The sequence below is a fragment of the Ammospiza nelsoni genome, chromosome 2 (assembly GCF_027579445.1).
Source record: "Ammospiza nelsoni isolate bAmmNel1 chromosome 2, bAmmNel1.pri, whole genome shotgun sequence".
NCBI classification, from domain to species: Eukaryota; Metazoa; Chordata; class Aves; order Passeriformes; family Passerellidae; genus Ammospiza; species Ammospiza nelsoni.
The window spans coordinates 11,247,632-11,269,554 of NC_080634.1; the positions used below are offsets into that span (position 1 = coordinate 11,247,632).

At 40.4% G+C, this 21,923-nt stretch overlaps 1 long non-coding RNA gene across 1 annotated transcript; it reads left to right on the top strand.

Annotated features, from left to right (window-relative positions):
• Window positions 1-1,345: 1,345 nt before the first annotated feature.
• On the top strand, window positions 1,346-11,573 carry LOC132069987 (uncharacterized). Its single transcript, XR_009417858.1, has 3 exons — window positions 1,346-1,567; window positions 5,507-5,628; window positions 9,762-11,573. It is a non-coding gene; the product is annotated as an uncharacterized LOC132069987 (long non-coding RNA).
• The last annotated feature ends 10,350 nt before the right edge of the window (window positions 11,574-21,923 follow it).

Genomic DNA, 21,923 nt, shown 5'->3' on the forward strand with positions numbered 1-21,923 from the left:
GTAATGCTGTATTAATTTGTATTAATTCCCTTAAGTAGTGTGTTAAATATAGTTTTAAGTTATAACAAAATGTTAAAATAAGAAACTATGCTATGTAGGCTACTTTTTTTAAAGAACGGACTTGCACTGAGATAGCAGCCACAGGATACCTCAATCTTTCAGAGAAAAAGAATTTATTGTTCCATTATCAGAAGAAATTAACTTCTTCCCACCTCGCTCAGGCAGGACAACGCCCTTAGGATTAAGAGGAAGAAGCTGACACTGACTAGACAGAATCCTGTATTTGAATGGAATTTATGCATCATGTATAAAGTGTAGAATATGCAGCAGGCTATTGTTTTTAAGGATTAATCCTCTGTTAATGTGTGTCCTTTTCTGGGCTCGTGCTGCACAGAAAAAAGTACCTGGACCATCCATAGCTCTGTGTTTCTATTGTCTCATATTGTCCTAATTCAAACTGTCCAAATTATTATTACTTTAATTGTATTACTATTTTTATAATAATTTTATTACTATTAAACTTTTAAAGTTCTAAAAACAAGTGATTGGCGTTTTTCACACTTGCCCAGGTACTTGCACAGGGCTTGTGCGCAGGCGCTGAGCTGGGATGAAGCAGCGGCATGGCAGGGCTTTGCCATGGCAGCCGTGACAGGGCACAGGGGCAGGGGTGAACCGGGGCTCTCGTGTTCAGGGCACTGTCACCCCAGACAAGCTGATAAGTGATCGTGCTCACCCTTACAGCCTGCAAGGCTGGCTATAAATTAGCGAGCCTGGCCTGACTTATGAAAGCCTTAAACCCGTAGTAGGCAAATATTTCCTTCACATCTGGAGGTGGATTGACTTAACGGCATTAACTACAAACACAGCTGCCTCCCAGGCGTGTCGGTAATCCCCTGGAAAACACTGCAGCGGGTGAGGCAGGTGTGTAATCCTCGGAAATCACCAACCACGCCTTCGGCGGAATCAGCAGCGAACCCCAAATTGTGCTGGCCCGACCGGGAGCGGGAGGGTACCACCGCACCCGGTTCAGGGCTCGCCCAAAATCGGTGGGACGCGGCTGGCCTGGATTTCCTCCGGGTGGGACTTCCCAAACGCGGCTCCTCCTCACGGCCGGCAGCTACTCCGCCACAAGGTGGCGGCGCGGGCCGGGGCTGTGGGATCGGGACCGCCCTTCTCCTGTGGGGACCGCCCTGCTCCGGCCGCCCTTTTCCTGCCGGTACCGCCTCTCTCCCGCAGAAACTGCCCTTCTCCGGCCGCCCTTTTCCTGCTGGGACCGCCCTTCTCTTCCTGGCAGGAAAATGCTTTTTTTATGGTGGCGGTTGTTCCGTGCCCGCGCTCGCCCTCAGCACGCAGCCGCCCGCGGGAGGGGGAGCTGGGCCCGGCTCTTTGCGAGCCCCGTGCGGAGCTCGGAGCGGGAGCGCCGTGTGGGCTCGGTGGCTGAGAGGGCTGGGTTTTTCGGAAAACAGAATCACAGAGTAGTTCGGGTTGGAAAGGGCCTCTGAGATTACCCGCTCCAAACCTCCTGCCAGGGTAGGAGCTGGAGCGGGTGACACAGGAACGACTTCAGGTGGGTTTGGAGTGTCTCCAGGAAGGGAGGCTCTGTGCCCTCCCTGGGCAGCTGCTCCAGTGCTTCGCGATCTTTAGTGCAAAGTTCTTCCTGATGTTGAGGTGGATCTTCTTGTGTTTTAGTTTATAGCCACTGCTCCTTGTCCTCTTGCTGGGTACCACTGCAAAAAGCCTGCCTCCAGCCTCTTGGCCCCTCTTGGATATATTTGTATGCACTGATGGTCTCCCCTCTCAGCCTGCTCCTGACTGAGCAGGCCCAGCTCCTGCAGTCTCTCCTCATAAGAGAGATGCTCCAGACTCATCATCAGCTTTAGTCAGATGGTTATTGACCTATAATTATTTTTTTAAAACTATTTAGAGCATTGAAGATGTCAGGTTTGTGAGGCAGTAACAGTCTTTTACTATGGTGCCATTAGAATGCTGCCTCGAGGAGATGCAAATAGAGAGATCTAGCTTCTGTAAATTCCTCATGGTAGTGTATTTAGCTGGATTAGTTGCTTTAAACAAATCTCCTCAGGCTTAAGTTTTAAATTAAGATAATGAGCAGTCCTGCTGAAGTTGGACAAATAGAGATTTTGGTATGGAAATTCAATGAATCAGGACTAGCCTCTATTCAGCTTCTTTAAAACATTTTCTCTTTGAAATGTGGGTGGAAAACCTGTTTTACCTTCTTTTGCTTTTTTCCAGTGTGCCTGTATCCATAGCACAACTGGTCAGCCTGCCAAAATATGTGAGAAAAATAGTAAAAATGCTGCCACAAGAAACGGTTTTGCCTCAGCCTGACCTTAGGTATTTGTTGGCTTTAGCAAAGTTGTGCTCAGTACAAATGAAGGTCTGAAAGGGATAGAGGTATTAATAATTTATTGTAAATCTGTTATTGATGGCAAGAAAAGCAAGCTCTCTAAAAATGATCGCAGGCCGTGGTGTCTGTCTCAAGGATTCTATTACTCAAGCTGAGATAGCAACAAAGCACTTTGAAGGTTAATTATGGACCACATGATGGCAGCAACAGGTGAGATGTGGTAATCATGTCATCACCAGAGCTGCTTTAGAGACTTACATTGCCAAAGGTCTATATTTAAAAGATGAAGGGAGATACTGCAAAAGCTAGGAAGTGGTGAGAAAGAAAGCATGAGGAAAAACTCACCTAGTGAGCAGTTAGAGGTGACTCTTGAGTCAGTGAAATACCATTCTGCTTGTCTAGCATGGGGCATTTCATTTTAGCATATAAAGGAATTCAGGTGTCAGAATGAGTTTACAGAAAGAGATTAGGCAACTAAACTTCAGTCATACTTTTGGTTGTTAAGGAGACTATATGGCTGATTTACTTATTTTTATTTTAATTTATTAAAAATTATCATATTATTTTGATGGTTTATATATGGTTCTAGCCCTTTATTGCTGACCAAAAATCTGAATTCTTAAGATAATTTTCAAGTCAGTTTTCTGTGCTGAAGGAAGTCTTGTCAGATGTTAGATGGAGCTTGACTAATTAAGAGGCTGCTTTCAGGCTCTGCTAGAAGATCAGAGATTGTTCTTGATTTGCATCTTAATAAGAAATCATTGATTGTGTAAAGAGTTCCTTTGGTTATTAAAATGTGGCCTGAGTGTTACAACCTGTTACAGGTAAGGGTATGTTGATATGAAAGTGGCACAGAGAAGAAAAATCCATCACTTTTCTATTTTTAAGTTGTTACCAGTTCATACCCTGTCTGCAAATCAAATTAAGGGATTCTAACATTCTTATTAAATTTACTGGTCAGGAGCTGAGGAACATTATTAAGTGCTTGCAATTGCTGCTGGAAATACGACAAGAAGCAAAGATGTGTAAGACACAAGTAAAGAGCAATTTTATGGCTGGTGCTTTCAAGCTCACCTCTTTAGGTACTATTTACATGTCATCACTAGTCCCTCTTCATGTTCTTCTTGTCACCTGCAGAAGAGGAGACACAGCACAGGCAGAGGGAATTAAATAATAAAAGGGATGAAATTCAAATGTAGGAAGAGGCAGAGTAATAATGAGATTTTTATATAACGCTCTTTATCTTGAGTACTTCTTAAAGCTGAAGTGAAGGGTAACTGTGAATGGGGAGTTGCTTCCTTCCCTAGCTCAGAAATGCCCAAACTGTAGCACTGTGAGCTGTCAGTCAGGCTGTGCCATAAACCCCTAATCTGTCTCTGTGTTAGGCACTGAGGGCAGAGTTACTAAGAGGTTACTCATACCCTTCTCTCACATGGTGTAACTAATACAGAACAAGTGACTCCAAAACCTAGGAGTGCTCAGAGCAGGATTGTCCCAGATCTCAAAGAATGTGTGAGTGGATGGTGTTAATAGCCTGATTATGGAGCAGCAAGGGTTTAAACATAGATTATGAGGCACATCATTTTATTCCTTAAGGGGCAACTAATTAGAGAGTGAGCACCCTCTGTGGGGGAAGATGGCTTTCTGGAGGAGCTGTGGGGCTGGCCAGCTTTTATTTCAGGGAGCACATAAATCCTGTTGGGTGCTGCAAGTGTTCATGCCTGATCTGTGGTGCTCTGAGGGCATTTACAGGCACCCTGGCTCACCAGGATGTCTCCTGCTCTTACTCTTTTTTAGGGCTCAGTGTTTTACAAAGAAAGTTCTACCTTGTTTACACCACTTCTGCATCTGTAGCAGGGTTTGTATCAGATGTCACAGGCTCATTCCTTAGAAATCTCATAGCAGACATTTATGTTTCAGAGGAATGGCACTTGGAAAAATCAGCTCCAAAAACTTTGTTGACCTTCTGTGAGCTGTGTTAAATGACCAGAGAACCAGTGGTAATTGTGTACTCAGTTTTACCTGCCCAAGAAAAGGTGCAATCATACAGAAGGAGTCTGGGAACACTGTTCCTATCAAGTTTTATGTTTTTTAAATTTTTCCTTTCCAGTTATTTATGAGATCGGTTTGGAAGGTTGTAATTGTTTATAACATAATTTCTGTTCAGTAACGCTGTCTCAATTCTCTCATTGTCAGAGGCTCCTAAAACACAGTTGTGCCTAATGATATAGAAATGTAACTATGTGACAATTTCAAAGGAAGTTCAGCTTTATTTGGGCTGAACAGCTGGAAAAATTTTAGGCACTTCATGATTTGCAAAAATGTGTCTGAGATCTCTTAGAGGTTTCTTTAAAAAATTTGTGTGATAGCTGCACAATAAACTAAATTATTATAACACCAGGAATCAATGAGAAATAATTTCAAGCTACAAGGAGACTGTATATATGCAAATATCATACAAGATATTTTGTAGCAACCCCTTCAAAATTGTAATTTGCAACTTGAAAGGCTAAATAATCTGATTTTCTTAGAAGTATATTTCAAATGCCTCTTGATTTGGAGCAACTGATATATCCTAATTTGAAGGACCTTTTCAAGTCTGGACTAATCCCCATTTCCTTTTTAAAACCAGAGAGAATGTGTAGGAGTTGCTGCTGTGAAGATGCATTTCCATCTCAAAAGTGGCTGTTAAGGAATTATTTCGAAATAATAAACTGGAGTTATCAATACTTGAACTAGCTTTAATTTAGCCATTGAAGTAATGGAAGTGGCAATGCAAGAGATTGATAGGAATAATTGGCCCTCAGCAGGTGAGCTGGGTAAAACTGTTCCTTCCTGCCATGGATGGCCTTTAATATAAAACTTCTCACACTTGAGCAGCCAGTTTCAGGTTTTGGCTATCTCTGCAGTGCTGCTTGCTCTAGCTAAGTTCTCTTTGTGTGAAAACTGCTCTAAGTTGCTGGCCTAAAATGGTTTCTGAATCCTCTTTCTTCTTCATTCCAAAATAATAGTGATACGTGCTCATTCATAAAGCAAGACATATTTTTCTTTTAGGAGCATGGCATTTAATTTCTTTACTCCAAGCCTATCTTGTATAAAAATTAAATTCCCATAGATTAAAACCCTGCCTTTTTTCAGAGATTCAGATGTCTCTTCCTTGAGATTTCCACCTCAAGCCTCAACATTGAAGATATCTAGAAACAGCAGATGAATTCCTTACTGTACCAGCTGAAGCAGAGTGAGTTAAGTATGGTGCCAAGGTAAATAACCTGTTTTAAAACATGTATTTTAAGTCAAATAATCCCTAACATTGTGCTCAAGTAATAGTCAATTACTGCTCTCAAAAGTGTTTACCATACTGCAGTGTGTAGTGGTTTCTTCTCCATATGCCTAGAAAATAGGTCCAAAGATAGAAATTCATGTGAAAAATGTCCAGATTTTTATTGCTGTGCCATCTGTGCTGAATAGTTCTTTTGTTTCTGGTTTGCATTAATGGCATCATGAAAACTTATGACAAAGAGGAGGGAAATAATCACAGGTGATTCAAAATTATTTCTGCAATAGCTGAATTCTGTAAATTTGTCAGATGATATGTGTTTAAACATTTGTCTCAAGGAAAGTTAACATTTTTGAGCAGTGATTTGAATGGAAGGGCAGGCCACAAATGTGGCTGAGAAGTGAATGGACCAGTCTGAGCTGTACTGTTCCTATCTGTATGGTACCTATCATGTTCTCTCAGAGCCTGCTGATATTAAATTCTTCAAACATCATTTTACTTTTCTTCTATGTGAGAGTGAGGAAAAATCTCTATGCTTGTATACAGTGTGTGTGTCTAGAACAGCTTACTGGAAACTTTAGTTCAAGGAATGAGATTTTAGTGAGAAATTTTGTTGGTATGAGATGAGATTTAGTCATTCACTTTTGCAGAAAGGGCTTCTAAAGTACAAATCCACTTCTTGGAAAAGTTACTTTCCTTGCCATGATAATTTCTGTTAGGAGGATGTCATGATGTATTTGTAGCTTTCTTTGAATTCAAGAAAAAAGTTTACATATACAAAACTGCAGTTATTTATAAAGATCCAAAATATTGTTGCATGAGTTTGGGAAGGGATGGCTAGATCTCAGAGTTTTGATAGCATCATCATTTTTTTTAGTTTCAGCAAAGTGGCAAGAAGGGGTTGTGTAAGCCTAAATTATACCTATTAATTTCATTTCTCTTTCTCTTTTGTTTCTACTTAAATAAGTAACAAAAGTTAAGTACAGTTTTAGAAATTCCTGTGAAAGTTTGAAATGTTTTCCACAGTCTCTGCAATGTTTTTTCTATAGATGGAGGAGGGGAGAAATTACTTTTTTAAAAAAGAATGCTTAGAAAGATGAATGCATTGGACCCGAGGGTGGGACAGAGCCCAGTGCTGGGAGAGAAGATTCTCCCACAGGAACTGCCTGATGTTGTTTAACAACCTGGAAAAGAATCTTGCTTGTTTGTGGGTCTTTTGCATTCAGAGTTTGGAATTTGGATTTCTAGGTTGTTAATGATAATGCTAATTACACAAAGAGGGTATGTAGCAGGTAGACTCATAAGTTTCAAGGGGTTTTGATATTATTTTTTCCATAAATTCTGTGGCGTTTTGTTGCTGAAAAAGCTCAGAATATTTGGGCCATAAATTATTGTCTTAAAGAGTGTACAGTGAGCTACAGGTTGGGAGCAGAATGGCTGGAAAGCTGCCTGGCAGAAAAGAACCTGGGAGTGCTGGTCAGCAGTGGCTGAACATGAGCCAGCAGTGCCCAGGTGGCCAAGAGGGACAGTGGCACCTGGCCTGGATCAGCAGTGCTGTGGCAGCAGGACCAGGGCTGTGACTGTGCCCCTCTACTGGCACTGCTGAAGCCACACCTCAAATCCTGTGCTCAGTCAGTTTTGGGCTCCTCACTACAAGGACATTGGAATGTTGTATATAGGTCCTTCTTGGAGGGAAGGTTTAGATCAGGTGTGAGGAAACATTTCTTCACACAAAGGGTTGTTAAGCATTGCAATAGGCTGCCCAGGGAAGTGCTGGAATCACCATCCCTGGAAGTATTTAAAATATGTGTAGATGTGGCACTGAGGGACATGGCTTAATGGTGGCCTTGGCAATGCTGGATTTAATGGTTGGGCTTAAAAATCTTAAAGGTCTTTTCCATCCTTAACAATACCATGATTGTGGTAGATCTGTGGAAGAACTGACCAGATGGAAGTCAGGCTAGAACCTGTAATACCAGTTTTTATCCTGAAGTCAGGTACTTACTTCAGACAGTTCTAGACACCTGGTTTCAGTGCTGAAAACTACACTGCTAATCTCTCACATTTGCTAATAAAGAGCTCAGGGCTCTGGAGTAAAAGATTGGAGCTCCTGCAGGAGTCCCTCTCTTGTCACTCTGTAGCAGGATATAACTGACTAGATACCTAGATTTCTTGATCACAAGGGAGGTACAATCATCTTAAAATCCTTGAAATAACTCCACAAGCAAAAAAAAAAAAAAAAAACCAAGGAGAATGCATTTATAAAAAACCCAAAAGTACTGCATTTGATATATTTTATTCTATGCTAAGCTGTATCTTTGAACAAAAAGGTTACAAAGGTAAACCATGTCTCAATTTTAACATCATAGTTACTGAGAAACCAGTCCACTGATTTTCTCTGCCGTCCCCTTTGTTAATTTTACAAATTCCTTCATTTTGGAAGGGGGATGGGACAGAAGCATTAACGAGAAAAGAGAGATGTATCTGCAGTGTCTGAGTGCTGGGAAATAAATATATCCCATTGATTTCTCCATGTGCCATATTTCAGCAAGGCCCAGCCTCACTGTTGCCCTTGTCTCACAGAGTTTATGCAGAGGGCAGGCTGATCTCACATCTTGTCCTGCTCTGAGTTGTAACATCATCACAACTTCAGAGCACACAATGTGTGGGACCAGTGAGTGTCATTGCCTGACTTGGCCTGTGAGAAGCCTGGGAATATCAGTGTGTCCAGTTCTGTTCTTCCTTGTTTGGGCTTTCTCCAAAGTCTTCTCTCCCAACCTTGAATGTTGCTGTAGTGTTTCAGAAAGCTGCTTCATGTGAAAATGGCCTGGCCTCTCCTAATTACAGTAGCTCCTTGTGCTGCTGCCAAGAAAATAGCATCATCAGCTACTTGGATTATACAAAATATTACAGAATAAAGACAACAACAGAAATGCACTGTTATTTTTTCCTTCCTTACATCCTGTCTTGTGACAGGAATCCCTCCCCCTGCTAAGTTTACTGGTTAACAAGAAACAAAGGTGCTTTTAAAAGCTGCCTCTGTCCTCTGTAGAGGGGATAATACACTAGAGCCATGACAGTATTTAAAACTGGCTTACCATTATAGTTTTGTTTCTTTTTAGGAAACTTCATTTGACTTATAACCTCTCCTAAACAGAGATTATTGCCTTTTTTTTGCATCTATGTTCAGTGGAGCATCTGCAACCCAACTATTAAAGAATAGTTTAAATAAATTTTTTAAACTGTTTTATTAACATCAGCAGAGACAATTGTTCACTGAAGAGATACAGTGTCACCACAAAATTCCAGAAGTGACCAGAAGTTGGAGTTTAACTTGGGGGTTTGGGCTTGCTTCTGCCTTTCATTCCTATTAATAGAAGATATTGTTTCTCAATGTTTTTGGAAATTATGTAAATGTACTTGGCTGAATATCAAATACTGATTTATTAGAAACCTTTTTATAAAAAACCTTGGGAAATTTTGTACTTTGTCCATGGGAAATGCTTTGAGGAAAGGATAAGGACTTCACTTTCCCTAGCTGTAGGTCACTAATTTTGGTCAACAAAATTAAGATTTTAATTTCCAAGGATCCCCTTAGTAGTCCACAAAGAGGAAGTGGATCTCACAGGGAATTCTTGGTCAGAAGGCTATTTCAGGTGTTCTGTGCCACCCTTCAGGGGAGGAGAGAGAGGATTGTCTCAGACACCCTTTGCAGTATGCAAGGGGTGGATCTGCCTTGGTAGTCCCAGTTTTTCAGTGCTGGGAGCTCTCCTGACAGGCTGCCATGCACAGATGGACAGGGAAGTGCCAGTTTCCACCTGCTGTTGTGTCCTGTCTCTTCCAGAGCTGCTGCACAAAGCATGGTGAGTTGGAACATCTTGTGAGCCCGATGCCTGAACTGGGGGCCACCAATTCACAGCCACCTTTTCTTTGGGGTATCAGTCCATCCTTTCTCCTCTCTTACAGTTTCTCTGCTAACACCTGTCTTGTTTTTCAAAAATATTGTACGTGACATATCTGCCATTTTGGGACGAGATCTTCTTGCTCATGCTTACAGCAAGCAAATTCCATGACATTAAGTTCTGACTAATGCTTTGTTCCAATTGTGTTTGTCAGCTGTGTGTGATAAGGTCTGCATTCAGAAAGCACTGACTCTGCCTGTGCACATGAAGAGTGGTCTCAGGAACCTGCTCCAGCACTGCAGCCCCTCTGCCCTGCCACGTGCTGTCCCCACAGCTGTCTCAGACTGCCCATGTGGAGCCTGGCCGCTTGGATCTATGAGAATGGAGCTGCTCAGCTGCTTGAATTTGTGGGTGAATTATTCACCCATATCCAGGATTCAGATATCTAAAATATCACAGTTATGGATCTACCCAAAACTGGACTAAAGGGGAGTCACCAAGAGACTTCAAGGTGCACTGACTGATTTAGACAATTCTCTAGGTGGGCACTGACTTCCTGCATCTTTGTGATGGAAGTCCTTCAATTTGATGTTCTTTTGTACTGCACTGCTCCATCTTCTTAGTTTCTATTAAACTTTTATCCAAACAGGATGCTTTAAGTATCTGGATCTTGAAATTCATTGCCTGATTCTTTAGTAGTCATCATTCTCATATGATAAAATTGTTCAGCTCTTCCACAGTAATTGAGACAAATAAAACTTCCTTGATTCTGAAATTTTGGTGGTTCAGAAGTCAGGAGGATACTGTCTCTTCTGACAGTAATGGCTGTGCTGTTGCTTTTGCTGTCAGCAGTGTTTATTTTTATTAATAGATATTACTTTGTTTTGTTCTCATTTGGCCTGGTAGACTAATGTTTAAAGTAGAATCAGATTTAACCTAAAGAACATTTTATTTATTGAAGGCTATTTGAAATTATTGGTTTAATTAATGTATTGCAACTTAGCCAATAACCAATAACCTCATCTTCTTTCTGTGCAATTCCAGTTCTGCATAACAAAGAGAGGGCCATATGTATCCAGGGGAAACTGAATCACTTAAGCAGAAAATAAAGTCTGTCTAAACCCTACATAACTGCTGCACACACATATTTTTTTAACTGAATTGGGTAAGTTGAAAGATTTCCAGTGTATTCTGAATGTCTAATCCCTGGACCAAGTAAAAAAAATATCTGCCACTCCTCAAGCTAAAATACAAGTCATGAGTCTAGCAAATAGTCCTTTAAAAGAACAGGGAATATGTGTAAATTGGTGATGGTTTTAGAGCTTCTTGATTCAAGCAATCTCATGAATTTAGTTTATTGATTAAGAAATGCTGCATCAGGAGCTTCACTGCCACCTTCCCCACAGAGATGGAACCTAATGTGCTAAAGTACAGGCAGACATGAAAAGGGTTTGAGTCTACAGAGCTAAGCAGAGATGTGTCTATCCAAGATTAGCTCTTGTGGTACATTTGACTTAGCACATGCAAAAGACCTCCAATATTTCTGTCCTGTAATGAGAGCTTTAAAAAGCTCCTCTCACAAAGAAAACACTTGAAGGGAGGTGAAGAAGCTTCTTGGTGATTCATTTCAGAGGGTCACTGCTCTGCAGTGGCTCTCTAAGCTGCTATGGATTTTAACATTTTCTTGAGCACAGCTGGGTTTTGTTTTTTCCCTGGCATTTTTCATTCTGATATAAGTAGTTACTAGAGCAATATTACCAAGAATATCTTTAAAGAAATAACTGATCAAGCCATAAAAAAAAATCCTGAATGAAAGCTTTCCAGAATGACTGCTGTAATTTTCATGCCTCTTTTCTGAGTGCTCATGAGTCTGTCTAGGAACTGTAAATTTAGGGAAAGAAATAGAAAGGTGTATGATGAGTACAGCAGATGGGATTCGTGTATCTTTTTAGAGATTCTTTTTCTTAATGCAGCATTATTTCTATCAAATTTGAAATGCTTTGAAAAATATGCTAAGTTGATGAGTTGATTTAAGTCTGTTCAAAGGAGAACTGATAAAGCATTAAAAAGTCCAGCAAAGAATATTTTGACTATTTTAAAGTTTTTTTAAAATGTGAAATGTGTTATTTAAAAGAATAAAAGAAATCTAAATTCTAGGAAATGTTTTGCAGCAACAGAACAACCAAATATATTTGGTTTAAATGGGAAAAAAATTGAAATTGGGGAAAAAGAATTCTGTGAAACAGAAAATCCAGTTCCTGGCCAGGTCTGTTTAGAGACAATTTCCTAAATCTGCAAATACTTTTGATTCATAGAATCATGAGTCATGATTCTGTAAATACTTTTGATTGATAGTTTTAAAGGGAGAGAAGATTCTTAAATGTCAACTCACAAATGCAAGTGGATTAAGATCTCCTGGGCCACCTGCTTGTTTCAGTGGGGACAGCTTGATCATAGTGTGGAAGCTCTGTTCCACATGTTTCTGGGAATGGTGCCTCAGCACTCAAGCTTAGTTGTGCTCCTCTCTGAAAACTGGGTGAAGAGATTTTCCCAAGCTGTAAATATCAATAGCCTCAGACTAATTATGCTTTTGCAATAAGGCATAAGGCTCTCAATTAGCTGAAGTGCAGGCTGCTGTTGTGCAGGGGGAAGGGGGAATGTTAGCACTGATGGGGTTTCTCTTGCCAAATTACATGTGATGGAGCCCAGCATTCCTGGGGATGGCTGGACACCTGCCCATGGGTAGTGGGGAATGAATTCCTTGTTTTGCTTTGCTTGTTCATGTGGCTTTTGCTTTCCCCATTAAACTTTTATCTCAACCTACAAGTTTTCTCACTTTTACCCTTCTGATTCTCTCCCCCATCCCACTGAGGGGGAGTGAGCATGTGGCTGTGCAGTGCTTAGGTGCTGGCTGGGGTTAAATTTCTGTATATTTTCAATTGGTTATTACCTTTGAAGCCTGAAGAACATGTCAGATAAGCTGTTACCACATCTCACATGTCCCCATGGAGTGCTTCAAGCCAGGTCTCACTGGGAGCTGGCCAGCTTTGGCAGCGGAAAGCTGGGAAACTGTTATTATAAAGACCAACTCCATAGCTGGAAGAAGTGTTGGTGGAGGCAGCAGCTTTTAGTATAAAGGAAGCAGAGCCCATTCATTAGCTCTTCTTGCTATGTAGAAATTCAAACATGAAATAAAAAGGACTAGTTGTACTGTGCAACTCATCTCTGTGCGATGAGCATTGCACCATGCTTTGACTATAACACCCACCAAATGTAATAATCATCTATTGGCCAGATTATCTTTTTCCTCTGGGGAGTTTGACCTATTTCCTGTTGAAACAGATTTTTCTTGTGTCACATCCATGCATTTCCCATCACTCTGTAAGCTGAACAAGAAGTATAGTCTGACAAATTAATTAGCTAGAGTTCTCCTATGTAGGAGACTATGTAGGAGTGTGTAGACCTTAGAGGAGTATTTGTCACCAAATGAACATGTCTGTGCTAGTTCAAAATGCCCTTCAAGCTATGTCTGAATTATTTGTCTGTTCAAATGAGTTACTCCTTCTTGTGGGTGGACTCAAGAATCTTGTCCTTCATCTTAATTTGTATACAGCAGATTCATGGCAGAGTAACTTAGTCACATGAAGGAATGCAGGTAACACCTCCCATGCAGAGCTGTTGTAAGCCAAGGAGTTGTACAGGTAACAGACTAGTAAAACCAGGCCTGGGATGTCTACCAAAACAATCAGGTTGCAAACTCTGCATAGTCAAGTTAAAAATCTTATTTAGCTATTTGTATGGGTTCTTAATCATACATGTAATGTGTACAAGTTCACATTAAAGTTAGAATTAATTACATCTTTCAACTCATGCATCTAAATGAACAATGCTTTGCTTAATGCAGCTTTGTTTTTATAAATATCCTCCCATTATGCAGCAACTGAATATTCCTGTTTTACCTTGGCTCTTGTGTGTGGGAGAGGCACTCTGGAAACTAAATATATCCAGTATTAATTAAACTATGCATCTCGGAAGGACAGCAGGATAATTCTTTATGGTTTTATAATGAGATTTGTCTGAACATGAAAAAGCTTACCCAATTCAACATTTTTAGTTCAATTTTAGATCTATCTACATCAGTGAGCGTGAGCAGCAATTGGCTGCTGTATTTTACAACCTGGTACTTAGGAAAAAGGATTGTTTTTGAAACTGAGTTTAGCAAATACTCAGAACACAGGAAGAAACAATGCACAGGGAAAGGGGAAATAGAGAACAAAACATGGAGGAAATAGTAGACATTTTTGGCACCTAAAGAAATGGGAGGAAGAGAAATGCCTGTGAAATATGAATCTGAACATGAAAGTTGCTGAATTCTAAGAATGACTTGCAGTGTGTTAGATCATTATTTTCCTTCTCTGTTATGTTTCTTGCCCTGTTAATGCCCCACATCTCCCACATTTTATGGCCTTTGTGCTTACCTCCCTCCCTTGTGCCCCATATGAGCCAGCAAACTTACCTAGCCCACAGAGTGGCATATCCCACATTTTGTGCCACAAGCCATTTGCAGAGGGTTTCCATCATCCAGGATGCAGCTGGTGGCTCTGATTCAGAAATGCTGAACACAAGGGCTGGATTTTGCTCTCAGCTGTCCGCAGTAACCATGGAAAGGTTTCACTTTACCTTGGATTCAACAGAATCCAAACCTGGAGGTATTGTGAACTGGATGATGTGAACTCAATGAACTAGAATTTTCCCACTGAATTACTCTACTTACAAATGGGAGAAGTTTACTTCACCTGTCCCACAGTACCCTCTTATTCATAACTTGTGTTTATTCCTTGAACAAAGCAGTTTAGCCTCTCTTGCAGCCCAGGGACAAGGAGGGGGACAGTCCTGCAAATTGTGTTGAGGTTGTTAAGAGGCAGAACCTTTTCAGCTGTTTTGTCTGTCCTGTCTCCTCCACAGCTGGCCTGCAGGGGTGGAGCACCTGCACGTGCCTCAGCACTGTGTCTTCTTTCTTGGCCCAAACCAGCTTTTGTCAGCACTTTAAAGAAAATTGCTGGACTTTGCATCTGAGTCATGTACACACAGCCCCAGCAGCTGCTTTTCTGCAGGGATGGTTTTCCCTGGCAAACATGTGATAGCAAATTGTGAAGGGCCTAGAAACAGAAGGAGGAAATAAATAATGAATTTTCAAAGACTTCTGGACTTTTTTCTGTATTTCAGAAGTCAGTTCTTAGCCCCATATAACAGACATCTATTACAAACATTCTGAACCAAATGAAAAAAATATGTGGCAAGCAAGTACTAAAGATTATAAATATATATTTTGCAAAACTGCCTGTAATTATGCAAAGTAAAATTTATGCAAAAAGCGGCGCCACCTAAATGGCAACATAACATATGCACACATTCAAGAAAGGCAGTCTTTTCTAACTATTGCCACAGTCGTGCAATAGCTTGAGTCTTTAATTACAAGTTAATCTATCCTAGTAAAATGAATTCTTTAATGTGGGGATTGGGGTTTTTATGTTTTTCACTACTAGGAGATTCTACTCTTCCAAGCTGAAACAGTAAAGAGACATTATAGGAGAAGGCAGAGGTACCTGCATGTGTGACAACATGACAGTAGTTTTGGTGCAGCTTTCCACTCGGCAAGGTAAGAAATCCAGTTTTAGATGGTTCAGATGTTACCAAAGCAGGCCTATAGCTAAAGTCTGTTAATTTCTCACCTTAAACTCAGACACAAACAGTAACTTTTGCAGCTACAAGCAGGAGCACCCCTGATAGTTATGTTTTTCCCCAAATTACTCTTTTCTGTGTTTCCTGGCAAGTAGGACGGGTCTCATGGCATTGGGCTGCAGTGCTTTGCTGCATAGCCAGAGAAAGCAGGGCTGTTCCAGCCATGGCAGTTTATATATGCTGCCTGCTCTTGTACCACCATGCATTTTCTTCACACAACCTCCCCAGAGAGCTGGGCTGAAGTTACAGCACTGTGGTTCAGAGTGAAACTGCCTGAAAAAAAAAAGAGGATAGAAGTTTATATAGGTTGCAAACCCAGATGTCTGTCTAGTTGGTGCAATGAGCTGGCTTTGTGTTGTGTTTTGAAACGTTCCAGAAAAGGCCATGCAAGGCTTTTAGATGTGTTGGTGCAGGTGCAATGATAGCTGTGTCAGAACCAGAAGATGTTGCAACTTCCTAAATAGTAATAATAGAAGGGTTGATGCCATCCACTTCCCTAGTTTGCCTTTTCCTGCTTTGTCATGAGGGTGTCAGTCTGGAAGGGCTAGAAAGCGGAAGACTCTTCAGTTTTGAAATATTTGCAATTGTAAGCAGGCAAGAATGAAATGAGTGCCTTGACAGAGGCAGAGTGCTTCCCTGCAGTCTGAGTGACATGCTGGGGTCCAAGCTCCACTACAAAGAAGGGAGAGTAGTGGTCTTCTGAAAGTTGAGAGTCTCTGTTGGCCTTTATAAATTCTCCTGGTCATCTGTGGCAGTCTTAGGGATGTGACTGTCAGTAAAGACACAGCATTAATGAACCTGAGTTTAGATCACTTTAAAAATATTGCAGGTGTGAAGAATGGACCAAAATCGAATGTATCAGAAGAAGCAACATTGATTCTGAGAATATAGATTCCTTTATCTAGGAATCAATACTGATTCTGAGGAAATAAATGCCTTCATCTAGGGTCTTTCTAGATAAGTCCTCAAATCCATGACCACTTGAGTCAAACTGACTACAATCCATAAAACCTGGTCTTAAAGATCCCAGAGCCGAAGTTTCTTCACCTAGTGAAGATCCAAACTCATGTCATTGTGTGAATTAGTCAATACACCTTTTGAACCTTACGCAAAGATGTTGAATTTGTCTATTACATTGATCCACATGTCTCCTCTGTGGTGACCAGAGTTCACTAAAGAACATTTTGAATTATTTTTTATCATCTAGCTGAAAGAAAAAAAACACCAACAACAACGAAACTCCCTTATCTTTCAGATGTGTTTACCTGAACTTTTCACCTTACTGTAGATACACAGGTGGGATGGGTAATTTCAAATTTTTTGTCCTGTTTCTCTTGCTCTGTCACATGTGTGTGGAACTCGTATTTCCAGTGCAGCATAGTAATGTTTTGACAGGCCATGAAGTTGTGTTTGCAAAGGCTCCCAGAGTGGAGGAACACTAAATTCTGCACAGCTTCCACACCAGCCACCTGCCTAACCTGGTGCAGAGAGCCCCCCATAGTGTGGGGTTTTCCCACAGTCCCTCCTTGTGATTGTGTCCTTCTACAGTTAATGCTTTGCCATCCCTGAGCTCTGTTTAGCCATTCCACCTCCCAGCCTTGGTTAACAAAAGTAGAGAGAGCCCTCACAATGAACAGCTTTGCCCACATTTCTACTTGGACAGCTAAATTAAGTGTATGACATCACCTCCCTGTAATGCTGACCAGCTACTGATGATGAACCTCTGTCTCTGCCTGCACACTTAGCTAATCAGTCTCCATCTTTTTCATGTGATGAACTATTTTATTGTCTCAATTTTGTCCGTTTTTATAAAGAACACTTTGGAGATGTTCTTGTTTCATTGACTCTCTGGAATACTATATTGAGCTTGTTTTAAATTGCAAAGTGTGCCCATGTGCAGTGTGCCTCAATGAAACATGCATGAAGTGCTGTTCTGAGCAGCTCCTGCTGTCAGTCCTTGCACAGTGTTTCTGAGGAGGCCACTGCTCCCAAGTTCCCCAAAAGCACTGCCTAATGCCACCACTTCAGTTCCTATCTCCATTTTAGATTCTCCCTCTCCAAAATTAACCCTTGCTGTAGCTGTTCAGCATGGACTCCTAGCTATTGTAGCACTCTGCCCCTTCTGCATGTTCAGTTCTGTGGCAGGAAAGCTGACCCCGAGGATGGTTTTCTTTGGGAACATTTACCAAATATGTAAGAAGCTAATAGAGTTTTACCAGTGCATACTAAATATCATCAATGGAAGTCCCCAATGAGAAGCAAATGCCACTGGAGATCATTTCTCAAACAGTCTGACTAATGCAATTTATGACCCCATCTCATCTCCTCAGGCTCCTGTTTAGCTAATGTGTCACCCTTTCAATCTTATGTTTCACCCCAGCTGTCCATGTTTTTACATTTAAAGGCTTTGCATGAGCTGTGCCTGATACTGTAGTAGTAAAGGTCACTAGGCTGACTTTACTATTAGGTGGGTTTCATTTTTATATACCAAACGTGATGAGGAAGAGTCACAGTCAAATCTGTTGACAAGAGCAGCTTTAAATGTTGAACATATTAAATGACTTTGCTTTCAGTTGGTCTTCTCAGGACAAGGGGGAATGGAAATCTCATTAGAATATATAAAGTGACAGATTTTGTGGTGTCAAGTGTACTCTTGGAGCCCAATATTTTCCCTCATGTGAATACACAAAGAGTAAAGTTGCATATTTATTTGGAGGTTGGCCTACAGCTGTGTCTAGAGAAGCCACTGACAACAGACACAACCACCCTCAATTCATCTCTAAGAAGAATGAATAGCAATAAAGGAATCTTAAAGGGCTACTTTATATATATATAATATATATATAATTATTTATTCAATATATTATATATATTGATTAAAAACTTTTTTTTTCTTTCTTTCTGGTAGGTAACCTCCCCAGATTAATTATTAAAATGAAAACTTTTTAATCACTGAAATGAACACTATTTTCAGATAAAACAAGACAGATATGTCAGGTGAAATGGTCTGCAACTGTCAGCATTCTTCTGTACCATTTAGGAAAAGCAGGCTTGCTGGTTGAAACCATGACAAGAAAACAAAACAGTTTTTTGTTTTCTCTTATTCATTCTGACTTACAAAATTGCTATTTTTACAGTCAGTAAATGTGGTCAGACACCAAGGAATACGTTATTTTCTGCCCAAAAAATATATTTAAAAGCATTTAGTTTCTATATGCAGGTAAAAATACAAGATGGTGTGAGCCTGACCATGCACACATCAGTAATATTTTGTATCTACTCATTTTTTTTTACATATATCTTACAATCAGTAGGAAGGTACAAACCAAACTAACAGCTATTTAAGGAAATTAAGGACATGTTATCTGGATGTAAAAGAGAGGAAACTGCTCAGAGAATGTAAAAATGTAAACATGCAGTTCCTTTTGAGGAAATTTTTACACCTTTTACTCAGTAGTTTTGTGTGATACAGACTAAGAGCTATTAAGTTAAAAAAAATCTTTAAATAGTCTGAGGGCATGAAAATTTTAGGCTGTAAAAATCCTACAGGATCCTACTAAAATCCTTTCTTGGGGAAAAAAGCCCAGAAGCTGTAATTAAATCCTACTATGGAAGTCATAGTCATTTGTGATGGACTGCCTGATCTTTCCTTAACTTTTTTACAGGATGAATACAATGAAACTTGTGCTAATGCCCACCATGGTCTATAGAAACCTGCCTGCCTGAAGCTGAGTAGGCTGAAAATGAAGATTAATAAAGGAAAAACAAAACAAAACAACAACTAAAAAAGAAAAAAACCCACCCAAAAACCAAACACGCAAAAAAAGGCAAACTGCCATGTACATTTTTAGACAAACAAATAGTTATCAGAAAAGTTTCCTATGTGCTGAGGAAGCTCTTTCTGTGTGTGTGCTTCTGCCCTGCCAGGGCTGAATACCTAGGAACATTCCCTAAGCGGAAAGCAGTGGTATTCCCCAGTTCATCTTCCCAGAGAGCACTTGACAGCTGAGCTCTGAGCATGCTGACAGGGTGAATCAACATGGCATGCAGAGCCTTGGGTTCTTCATTTAAAAATACAGCCACTGAGGGAGGCAGTAATGATGTTTGTTCCTTATTTAAGACCCTTGTATATAGAGTACTGTCCCAGTAGATGGAGGATTTGAGAGCTGCTCCCTCCTACACTGTCGGGGTTTGGTGTCCACATTCCCCTCATTCCAGAGGAGTGGCCAGGCAGGGAGGCTGCAGACCAGGCTGTGATAAGGACATGGGCTGGTTGGACCTGAGCAAGGATCATTAAGCTTTAGTTGTGAAACATGAATCCTTATGTAAAGCATCTTCCCACCCATTCAAAAGTATTTTCCCTGTCCATAGCAGGGGTAGGATATTGGGCACATGCCTCCCTCAGCAATTTAGAAGGTTGTGGGTTGCTGGATGTTGTACATCCCAGCTTGAAGCATCCAAGGCCATTCCATGCCTAGGACAGGGAACTTGGGTAACTAGCTGAAATATTTTAATATCACCCTAAGAACTCAATACCTGAAACCTTTGTGAAATTATGCACTACATTTTGGGGCCTTTTATTATTATCTTTGATTGTGGGTGGCTAGAAAGAAGGGCATCCAAAATGACAGAAGCAAAACATGGGAATTTTGTGTAGGGGGATACATTATGGGTAAATGAAGGTGGTGTAGAATGTAATTTTATCCCCCAATGAGTTGCAGCTGGACCAATAACTAAAGATTAGGAGCAGGCCTGATCTTAACAGGCCACACCTGTAGCCAATAAGAACAAGTGGTATAAAAGAGTGGGTTGGTGGGGTCAGGAGTCAGATGATTACTGTAAGGGCTTGGAACAGTCAGTGCTTAGAGGTGTTGTCTGTGAGAAACATTGAGGAGGCACAAAACTGGCAATATGGAATCCTTGCACTATAGTGATAATAGAACTTTTGCCATTTATAACAATTTTGTGCTAGTCCTGTCAGCTTTGACTCCTAGTTTTATGTGTGGATTACGTGATCCTGATGGAGAACAACCCTATTTGTCCACACAGACCCTCAAATTTAAGGTCATTATCTAAGAAAACAATTGTCTGTCAGTATTTATTTAAGGAAGGGTGCAGTGTGCATTTACATGACTGTGTGTACGGGAATCTTGACCAGGAGTTCTGATAGGCTGTCATCATGGTCAATGAGCTTTTGCTTCAACAAAAAGCAAGAAATGACTGAGTAGTTGAATGGAAGAGAGGGACAGGGAGTTTGCCACTTGAGAAAATACATGCAAAGTAAGAATGGGAAAAAATATATAGTACTGGCTTTATTACTTTGTAATCCAAAAAAAATTGTTTAGATTTTGAATGTGAGTGTTACGCACTTATGGTGCTAAAAGTAATAAGTGTTTGAGTTGAAATAGTTTCAAAATAAACATTATAAGTAATCATTAGGTAAAGTCTAAATCAGGGGGAATGCTAATTATTATTTTGCTTAAAATTAATTCAGTGGAAATAGTGATTTGTTTTGGAACATGCTGGTTTAAATCAGTTACCTTTTCAACGACAGAAAGAAGTATCTTGGGAACAGTTCTGTAAGTTTCTGCTCCTTGAAAAACATGGGTAATGCCTTTTGGAAGGACAAGCAGTCATTGCTGCGCTCTAAATTACTTTCAGCCACATACAAAAAAATGTTACAGCTTCTCAGGAAAGCTGTGTGAAATATGATCAATGTGCAAGAGTGGTCAAAAAAGTAAATAAAATGTGATGATAGCTAGGGTAAAAAGGGCACTTTAACCAGGTTCTTGTAAAATCCATAATTTCTGTGGAATTCAGCTGCAATTACATGAACTCAGGACTCTAAATCTGAGAATTTTTATTTTGAATGTAGCATTTGACTTTAAGAAGGCACGTGAGCAGACATCTGCTGTCAGGAAGCAATTAGAAGGTAAGGAACCTTCAATTTAAGGTAAATAAACAATGGAATGTGAAGTTGTGTTTTGCATAGCAACAAAACCTATACTCAGCTCATTTTAAATTTTACTTTTAGATTTTCAAAGGGTTTTCAGAAAATGATTGCTCTCTTTCCTGAGTTACAACTTTGGTTAGTTTTTATTTTGGTTGCCTTGGTTGATAACCACCAGGAGATTTTGCAGGTGCCAAAGCAATGCTTGAATGGTTACCAGTGACACAGAGAGTGATTGCCAAATTATTTCAAATGTGTCATGCTATAAAAGCTGCTTGAATGGCCGTGGTTTTGTCAGTTGGCTGAACTATTTACTGCAGAGCCAAAAGGCCTAAGTGAAAGTGCTCTGAGGTGGGGTTTAGAAATGTGAATCCAGGGTTAACTACAGAGTCTGTGTTTGCAGTGTTCATTGTGCTTTTTAAAGCAGGGCTTTCTCATCCCCAGTGTAGCAGGTTACACATTCGGGAAAGGAAAACCAAGAAGTCCTGACTTGTACTTCCCCAGCTGTAACTTATACAGCCACAGTCTAATTAAAGCCCTAAATAAATGTTGCACTTAATTAAGGGCAAACCCAAGTCTATTGAAAATGGAGGGAAATAATGAGCTATTTCTTGTTGTACATGATCTTTGTATACAATAAAACATGTGCTAAAGTGTTTTGTGGTTGGCTGATGTTTGGCTGCT